At 43.1% G+C, this 9,030-nt stretch overlaps 1 pseudogene; it reads right to left on the bottom strand.

Annotated features, from left to right (window-relative positions):
• Nucleotides 1-2,918: 2,918 nt before the first annotated feature.
• Nucleotides 2,919-7,403, bottom strand: LOC136486100 (uncharacterized; annotated as a pseudogene).
• Between the last annotated feature and the right edge of the window lie 1,627 nt (nucleotides 7,404-9,030).

Genomic DNA, 9,030 nt, shown 5'->3' with positions numbered 1-9,030 from the left:
CCCCCCATGAAATAAAGCCGTTGTACCCCTTCACTAGGCACAGCGCGGGGTGACCGGACGCTCCGGTCTGATCGACCAGACGTAGGCCCTCAGCGTCCGGTCACGTGATACATGCCACGTGTCCCCTGCTTTAAATACTATTCGTTAGATTTCAACAGTCGTCTGTTGACCGGACACAACGCACAAACTGACTGGACGCTCAGCCTCCAGCGTCTGGTCGTTTCCAGTAAGGTTCCAGAAACGAGTTTCTTTGACCGGACGCGTCCGATCATGCTTGACCGGACACAGCCAGCGTCCGGTCAGTTACCCTGACCACTATGCTGCCACATCAGCTAGGACTGGACAAAGCCTTTCAGCGTCCGGTCAGTCCAAGACCTAGCATCCGGTCGTTTGACCGAAGCTGGCGTCTACGCCATCACATTTGACCGGACACGCCGGTCCTTCCAAGACCAGCGCCCGGTCACCTTGTGACCAGCGTGACTAACTCCTTTTCACTTCTATCTTCTTCACCCTTGCTCAAATGTGCCAACCACCAAGTATATCATCTTGTGCACATGTGTTAGCATATTTTCACAACCATTTTCAAGGGTGTTAGCACTCCACTAGATCCTAAATGCATATGCAATGAGTTAGAGCATCTAGCGGCACTTTGATAACTGCATTCCGATACGAGTTTCACTCCTCTTAATAGTACGGCTATCAAACCTAAATGTAATCACACTCTCTAAGTGTCTTGATCACCAAAACAAAATAGCTCCTATAATTTATACCTTTGCCTTGAGCCTTTTGTTTTTCTCTTTCTTCTTTTCAAGTCCAAGCATTTGATCATCACCATGGCATCACCATTGTCATGTCATGATCTTCATTTGCTTCTCCACTTGGAATGTGCTACCTATCTCATGATCACTTGATAAACTAGGTTAGCACTTAGGGTTTCATCAACTCACCAAAACCAAACTAGAGCTTTCACTCGCCCGACCCTGAGGCCACGGGCTCCGCCTAGCCCGACCCTTGGGTCCGTGCTCCGCCTCGCTCGACCCCGAGGCCACGAGCTCCGCCTCGCCCGACCCTTGGGTTTGCGCTCCGCCTCGTCCGACCTCTAGGGGCGGGCTCCGCCTCGCCCGACCTCGAGGTTGCGGGCTCCGTCTTGCCTGACGGAGACCCATACCGCCGCAGACCACTCCAGGTCCAAGCGTATGGGCCTGGGTCAAAACTCTAACACCAAGGAAGAGACCGGCACGCCCCGATGTAACCCGTGGCCGTGACGGGCCATATCTGAGGGTTCACATCAAGAATAGCGTTGGGCGTGCCGGTGCTATTCTGCCTAACCATCGTACGAACGCTGATAGGCGCGTCAGTTCATCACGACATCCGTCGAGACGGAATGGAACGCCATGATCGGCAGATGACGCCTACGCGTGGCGCTAGTGACGGATAGGGCCACGACGTGGAGCTGCCCCTGTTGACATCTACGGGGTCGGCGGGACCCGCATAAAGGAGAAGAAGGACCCGGCGATCCTGAAGGACTTCTTCTCCCTCTCATTCTTTTTTTTCTCCGCTGTAACCCGTGCTTTTCCTTGGCCTATAAAAGGAAAAGCAGGGCATCCCATGGAGGGGATAGACCCATCGAGGACCGATCCGATCCGACCCTGAACCAATCAGATCCAGATACACACAAGAGCAGCAACCGAGCTCTCAGCACCCTTTCACTCCTTTCACTAGAGACTTGGGACTTGTTCCTCTCTCGCCCGTTTGTACCCCCTACTACAAACTTGCAGTGCTAGCCAGTATAAACCTCGTGTCCTCTAAGCACACCATCCAAACCAGACGCGTAATATTAAAAATTTATTCGTCGGTGGTAACTCGAAACACCGACAATAGTCTTGTGATCCAAAACTTACTCTTTTTTTATGTGTATGACAGTAAGAGGATATACAACTTGTTTAACCTGCAAGAGCCTCATAATGGTTGCAATATGAATATTGAAGTCATGAAGTATATAAATTGTAAAAGTGCTCATTCTCGGAGTGAACTTGTATGACAATATAGAATTGTTTGGGAGAGCACTGAGGTCAAGAGCTTCGTCAGTGGCCGCTTCTCTCTCTCACTCACTCACTTTCTTTCTTTCTTTCTTTCTTTGTTTCTTCCGAGTAGCCGCTTCTTTTTCACAGATCCAAGGTTGGGCCCTCTAACCTGTCTTGAACATAATGCTTATTGCATGTAGTGAGACGAAGTATAAAAGGAAGAAATAAGTAACCTGTGTCTATGACAATTCCTTAAATTCGCATTGCACCGTCGCTAAAAAAATTGTACTTGCTGCATATACCAGGTTGTCGCTACCTAGTTGATTTTGACGTATTATTTGACATTACGATGTATAGTTATTATATAATCGAAGCACTAAGGGATATTTATGCTAAGACAGTTTGGAACATAGTTCTATCTTGGAACATTTTGATGACCTACACCTCATATCAACATTTGGTGGGAGGAGGCAGCAAGAAGAATACCCAGAAAGAAGACGATTCAATAGGGTGGTCATCTATACCTTCTAGAACCTTTGGAAATAAAGAAACTGGAGAATTTTCAACAATATTACAGAATCAACATTCTAGGTAGCTGCAAGAATAAAAGAGGACATAGAGCAGAGGAAGAGGGCCTTCGCTAGTGGGGCTAGTGCTCCAGGAGAGCGGTTTCAATTTTTCACTTATCTCCTATTTTGTCTGTGAGGGCCGTGTTTTCATCTATATGCTTTGTACATAAACCCTCTTTCTCTATCCTTAATTGAAAGAGAGGTCCTTCCATTGCGTTCAAAAAAAAAAGATAGAAAGGTTGTATGCAGTTATCTGACTACAATCTGCTAGACTGCTAGTAAGCAAATAAGCATTCATAAGCTACACATCAGCGGTTACTGAGAAGCCTTTAAAATATTTATATAACATGCAAGTAGATCACAACTTACTACAAAAGGTTATGTATAACCGTGAATGGACTTACACGATAGAGAGCATATTTTGGCTAATTTGAAGTGCTAGTGAAGTCCAAACAGTTCACCGGAGGGAACCTGTTCCACGGATCTCTATCGCTTTCCAGATTGGGTGTCGGGTGATGACACTGTCGTACAGCTCATCTCTCTTGTAGTAAAGACAGATAATTATGTATAACGTACACGTGATGGTTCTTAAACTGAACATATACACACATAGAAATGGATATAAAACTGTTAGATTAACCAGTAAATTTGAACTCCTGAATATAACACATGCAGGGTGCAGTCTAAATGCAAATAAACATCAGTCTAAAAGAATAATTTTGGAGGACCTGTTCTTTATATGATTCACTCAAGCTAGACTTAGTAATTTGTGTACAGTAAATTATTTTATATGTGTTGGTACCATCATCTGAAAGCTGCAATACTTATTTTACAAAAAAAAAAAAATCATGGAAACCTGAATGGCCAGCCTTGTACTCCAATCTGGAAACCTGTGGATACTCACCTCACTTGAAGCCAATGTGAACTGTGAATTTGTCATATGCTCTCTAAAACTCAACTCTAAACGAATAAATTTGGACGATCCCTCTTTTTCTTAGTTCATTTATATTATGCTGAAATTATTAATTAAGTTGATATGGTAAACTATACGTAGGTACTGACATAACAAGCAACAATCGTTTTATATGTAAGAATAATACAGATAACACCATATGTTGGATAAGATTTTAGGAGAACATGTAACTGCTGGATTTACACCATTTTTCCCCATTTAACCAACCTTCTATCTTCAGTGCAACGGCCCCAAGCCCAGGGGCAAGCTAGCTGAACTTTAGTGAGGATACACCTAGATGTATAATCAAGAGACCACTTATATAAATAAGCATGCCTCTGTTTATATGTAACCATAATATTGAATAGCTATCATAATCAACCTTTTTGAGGCAACAGCTATCTCGTAGATAGCACACTTGTGTGCTAATAAGAAAATATTATCCTTGTAGCAATCAATGGTTAAAAATTAATTGGGCAGAAATAATTTTTAAATGTCACTACATTTTTGTAGTATGCAATAAATTGTGATCAGAAATCAAGCAAACACTTATACTAGGTATTTCTCTAGCTATATGACAATCAAATACTTGTACGTGTTCACATGGTACGTGTTCACTAAAAGAACACGGATCAGTGATTACAGAAAAACTTAGGGGTTGATCTGGACACCAATCATTACTAATAACATCATTTTACGGAAGATCCATAATGTTAGAAGCCAACCAAGATCACAAGCTTAATCCACAATATTACAAGCCAACAAAGATCACAAGCTTAAAATCCATAATGTTACAAGCCAACCAAGATCACAAGCTCAACTTCGGAGAATATGCAATAAGCTACGTGAGTACGGAAAACTCCCTATTGGACAAACCAAACTGTCTAGCTGCAAGAGGCTCAGCCACCTGTTGAGCATGGGCTTTATAGTCTTACTTCATGTGTCCGCTTAGTTTAGTTAAAGCTTCGGGCCTGCTTGGTTGAATTCCAAAATTTACCTTGCCAAAGATTTGGCAATTCAAAACTTGGGCAAAAAAATTGTCATAGATTTGGCAAGCCAAATGTGAGAGTTTGACAAGTTTTGGTAGCAAACCAAATACTAGCCAAAATCATGGCTTGCTAAATCTTTGGCATGGCAAATTTTGGAAGAGAACCAATTAGGCCCTTCATGCGCTCGTCGAGCATCGAAAACCAAAGTGGACAATTCAATTCTGTCTTGAATCTTGCGTTTATGGGCAGACACCGGTGTTTTGTAGGCCATCAAGCAAGCTGCCTCATTTACCTTACCTTTGTACTTATCTGCATCTTTCAACAACTTCAATTTTACATCTTGTGTAAAGAACATCTGCAGGAGACAAGACTCGCCCATTACATTCGTAACAAATGTACATGAATGCACAGCAAGCAGATGTGAACACATCTACATAGTACTCCCTGTGTCCTGAATAAATAGATTTCTAGAGTTGTCTTAAGTCAAACTTTTTAAACTTAGACCAAATTTCTAGAAAAAAAAAACATCAAGATTTATGATATCAAATTAGTATTATTAGATGTATCATAAAATATATTTTTATAATATGCTCATTTTGTGTCATAGATATTGTTACTTTTTTGCTACAATGTTAGTCAAACTTAAGAAAGTTTGACTCGTACGGATTCTAGGAATTGATTTATTTGGGGCCAGAGGGAGTAAATACGGTTTACCTCATCAAAATCATTAATTTTATGGGTCAATATGATATTAAAAGCAGCTGCAGGTGGCAGAGCGCCCCAATTCTTATAGTCAATGCCTGACAGATCCTTAAGCAAACGACCAATCCTCAAAAAGGCTGGATACTCTTTCTTCTCAACAGCATTACAATGAAACAAAAAAGATGCAGCCAACACAATCTGCTCATTTACCTGGATACAAAGAGTGTTGTTTTATCACTGGCTTTGGTCTATGAAAATGAAAGGATTGCGTGCACACAAGGTGAAGCAGAAACATTTGCAACTGTAAAACTCACCATCTCTGGTTTGACATGATAGCCACACTCAGGAACATTTGCAGTCCTTGACTCATAGGGACACGGTCCTCTTTAGGCAGTTCTGATTTTTCTCCAGGCACCAACCTGTGCATAAGATGCTGCATGCCCCACATTAGCTCCATCACAATACCATCATAGAGGCAAGGAATTTCCTATAAGAAGTCAAACAAAAATTGTATTTGAATTCGTTCACATATATAAGCAAACAAAGAGCTTATACTCACCAAACTTGATTCGATGATTGATTTATATTCCTCATTTCCAACAACCAATGTATGCCCAGGGCGGTAATATTTCATGATCATCTCGGTAAGCTGACTGTTAACACCAGTATCAACATTAATGGCACTGGACTTGTCATCAAACGTTTGAAATTCCTCCAGAAAAACAATCTGATAAAAGAAATGAACAAACATTAGCAGGTTCAGGGAAAAAAAACTGCATTTCGTAAATGTTTTTGATAACTTTATTTGTTAAGGTTTCTTTATTTCATCCAACATATGTCTAAATTTAACCCTGAAATTCCTGTGTCTCAGTCAAGGCAACCTAAACCTATTATCAATTAGGTGGGTGCAAACTGAAAGGTGATAACCGAGGATAAAACATGTCAATCATAAGTGATGCAAGATCGCCACTTGGTCAATTTGGGGGGAGGGTGACAAGCAACTGAGAAAAAAAGTGGGAACAATGAGAAGGGTGATGGCCACTCACATGTCTTGCCCTTTCATACATATCAAAGTTTGCCCACAAGCTCTGGAGACAAGGTTAAAAGATAAGACTTAAGACAACATAATAAGAGAGGAAGCAAGTACATCATTAATGAGGAAGGAAGATCAAAGTACTTCTCTTGCATCTGGTCTATAGAGGTAGAGGGCAAAAAAACCCAAAAATTGCGAAGCCAGAAGGCGTCTCCAATAGCAGCAAGGCAATCCCAAAATTATCTACAAAGCCATCACTTACAAACACAGGAGTCATGCAAAATTAAGCAAGCTGGATTACCAATACCAAGAAAAAATGTGTGCCCTGGATGGCCCTCCCCTCCATGGCTCCACCTGATCCGCTGCAGTCAAACCACCTCCCCTGATCCAACAGTAACGTGCACCCCTACATGGAACCCTATCACACCGTCACACCGATGGAGGGAACGGAACAAGGTACCTTCTCAAACCCAATCCCCGAGGGAACGGACCCTTCCTAACACACGGATGGAGAGAACGGAGCAAGGCAACCACCCTCTCAAACCAAATCCCCGAGCCCCTAACACGCCGATGGAGGGAACGAGGTATCCGGAGGGAACGGAGCAAGGCAACCACCCTCTCAAACCAAATCCCCGAGCCCTAACACGCCGATGGAAGGAACGAGGTATCCGGATCTGGTTTCGTGAAGGCGGAAATCGCCACGCCAGATCTCTCTGTTTTCCCCAGGGTGGCATGAATGTGCATCTCTAGGGTTTCCATTCTAATCCTAAAGTTGGGTGAGATTGCGAGAGGATGGTGATGGCGGCTGGAAGCTCACCTAGAGTGGTCCTTAGCTTCCCCATGGGAGTGTTTGGGTCAATCCTGGGTCGACTCGACGGAGAAGGTAGCCCCTGCCCCGCTCGACGGGAGGGGACACGCTGCGCCGCTCGGCGGCACTGCGCCCTCTGCGCCGCTCGACGGGACTGCGCCCGCTGCGCCGCTTGACGGGATTGCGCGGCTCGACCGGCCCGCTGCGCCGCTCGACGGGCCCGTTCCGCCGCTGGACGGGAAGGGACGACATTGCGAATGGTTTCGGCCAATAGCTGCAAGTATATTGTGCTGAAAAAGGAACAGCAATATCCATTGCTCAAACAAACCGGGTTCCTTTCCTTTGCAAAGGCACCCATCAAAATCTTGGCCAACGCTTGGAACTCAAATTTTGTGTTTCTTCCACGTTGAGAAATTCCAACTGAAGGATCAGTAGCTTTGCCCTGCAATCATGATATAATCAATCATATATCCTCCAGAATTATGGTAAAAAAGATACATAATCAGCAGCAAAAGGACAAAAGTGAGCTCTGAACACTTCAACGATTATATCACCATATATGCAGCAGGTAAGATCGAACTGACTAGCCAAGGTTTGACAGCCATTGTATTATATGCATTGCTATTTGCTCATATGCTGATTCATGCCGTTTCTGGTGTGGCATTTTTATCGACCAAGTGGGTTGCATGATTCCTAACATGTCTCTGCAATTCTGGAGTAACAAAGTGGCGTCTCGCTGGCCTGAAATCAGTTCATGGTTTGACAGCGGAGGCGCAAGCGGGTTCTCTCCTATCGCGGGCGACCTGTTCCATTCACTTCGCTGGACTGTTTTCTGCTGTGGGCTGTGTGCCTGTGCGCGACCTGCTTCATGGCTCATGGGGAATTCTTTCCTTTTGATGATACGTATAGGGAATTCTTTCTGTACTCCCAATTGCGCTTGTCTAGGGGGTCACTGCCACTGCTTCAAGAACCAAGCACCAACGCACCAAGCAACGAGTACCGATATGCATCGGAGTCACCTACATATATATGATTATTAATTAATAGAGCATGGAAATATCTATGATCAAGTATGCTCTGCCTCAAGTTTTAAATGAAGACAGATGCCTATGTGCTATTCATTCGTACTTTTAGATGAATTTTTATGCGCATGTAGGGTTGCTACCGTGCATTTGGTAGTAGAATGGCAGCCTAAGGTTCGGTAGCGCTGAACTCTCCCTTTTCCATGAAATTAGTTTTATTAATTTCATCGGGAATATGTCTGGAGCGTGCTTATTGGAAATTGTAAGTGGTGATACTTTTTTTGGAAAACTAGGTCAAAAACCATTTTGACATTAGATGATGCTAGACCTACAATTTGGAATGGAATGAGCTGCAAACAAATTCTATTACATCTAAAGTCTAAACATAACAGATGGTGTCATAGGATTTGTACTATTCAAATCTAAACAGTGTTGAAATTTATATTTCAGTTATTACCTGCTTGTTCCTCTGTTATTTAGTTTGTTAAAAAGGTCCTTTTTCTTATACGAACTATACTAGTATATGTTATTATAAGATAAATATCCCATTCAATATTTGTTCACCGATGTTAGTATATATAGATCGAGAAATCAACATGTCTAATCTTAAACTTTCGAAACTAGAGTCCAAGCTCCGGCATGCTATATACCATTAATTAATTGTACAGTTTGGTTGTACTTTGCGAGACGAACATTTTGAGCCTAATTAGTCAACGATCGAACAATTATTATCAAATAAAAACAAAACGGCACTGTAGCTACCCTAGACTAGAGGCCCTAGACAGTGATTCGCCGTCACAAACAAAACAGTGATTCGCCCGGCGCCGAATCGGCCGAACTAAACGCGGCCTAGACTAGAGGACTCGAGTCCAGGCCCATATTCTCCTTCCTGTCACGCCACCGGCTACCGCAAGCACAGCAGCCCTCCGCG

This window comes from Miscanthus floridulus, chromosome 1 (genome assembly GCF_019320115.1).
Source record: "Miscanthus floridulus cultivar M001 chromosome 1, ASM1932011v1, whole genome shotgun sequence".
Taxonomy (NCBI): Eukaryota; Viridiplantae; Streptophyta; class Magnoliopsida; order Poales; family Poaceae; genus Miscanthus; species Miscanthus floridulus.
Note: the sequence above shows the minus strand (reverse complement) of the source record. Positions and strands in the feature narration are given on the sequence as shown.